Source organism: Sinocyclocheilus grahami, unplaced genomic scaffold (assembly GCF_001515645.1).
Source record: "Sinocyclocheilus grahami isolate Dianchi unplaced genomic scaffold, SAMN03320097.WGS_v1.1 scaffold1350.1, whole genome shotgun sequence".
Taxonomy (NCBI): domain Eukaryota; kingdom Metazoa; phylum Chordata; class Actinopteri; order Cypriniformes; family Cyprinidae; genus Sinocyclocheilus; species Sinocyclocheilus grahami.
The window spans coordinates 49,672-50,970 of NW_015506529.1; positions in this window are offsets into that span (position 1 = coordinate 49,672).

A 1,299-nucleotide genomic window follows, 5' to 3' on the forward strand; every position below is an offset into this window, starting at 1 on the left:
TTTCTGCATGTGTGTGTGTGTGTGTGTGTGTGTGTGTGTTAACGGAGTTCTGGTCTTTCTGTACTTTGAAAGCAGCAGATGTCGTGTCAGAGAGACAGAGAGAGAGAGCCCAGACCTCCAAATTCACCAAACAGGACACACTTCACACACACCAATCTCTCAATATGCTGACAGAACAATGTGAGCGTTGTGTGTATCTGTATGTGTGAGGCTGTGTGTGTTTTGCATGTCAGTGGTTGGCCCTATTGTTGTGTATTTTTGGTTTCTGTGGAGATAATGTTGCTACAGGTGATATTTCATTTGAATTAACACACACGCTCTCTCTCTCTTTCTCTTTCTCTCTGTTTCTTTCTCTATCAGGAGTTTTATTTTCCAAAATTCCCTGGTAAAATAAAAAATAAAAATAAAATGGAAGAACTGAGATATATGTACTTGTATACATGGAGCAACATTAATAAAATGATAGAAACAGATTGAAAATCAGCTCAAACGTCTTGATTTTTGTGTTTTCATAAGTTCACAGCCTTAGTATTTCTGCCTAACACATTTGAATATATTTTAATGTTCATGACAGTTCAAACTAATTAAAACTTCAAAGCATGTATCTTGATGGGGAAAAAAGACTAGTCTAATTTTACCTGCAACAAATCCAAACTGTTATGTAAGCTGTCATTACACTGCAATACAGGCACAGAAGACACATTTGAAGCAGGATATAAACCAAAAGCAGTACATTTACACACTTTATAACATGGCACAGGGGAAGAAGAAATTTGTTTGCAGTTGCACAGGAATCACGATTGTGGGAAGAAATGTTGATATTAAAAAGAAATGCTAATATTCTTATACAACCACTAAATCTGATACTGTACAAACTACTAATAATTTAAATGAGTTCAACTAGAATCAAGCTACTCTTTTGCAAGCTATTGGGAAGGACTGGATTCTAATATTATATATCAAATAAAAATATATATCATTTGTATTGATAATTTCCTACTTTAAACATTAATTTAATGTTACATGCAATCTATGTGCATTAAACAATTAGCATAAATGCACTTAGTCAGCAAATTTTTGGCAGGCCATTTACACAACACTGTTTTCAACTAAAAATTGAAAACTTTTAATGCACTTTGGCCATTCATTTACATGACAACAGCATTCTGGGGGCCTGAAAACTAACTTTTGAAAACAGGTTTCATAGTGCAAGTTTTTGAAAACAATACCATTGTCGTCTACGTGTAAACTGCAACATATTTACAACATATTATATATACAACCTGAATTTGCATAATA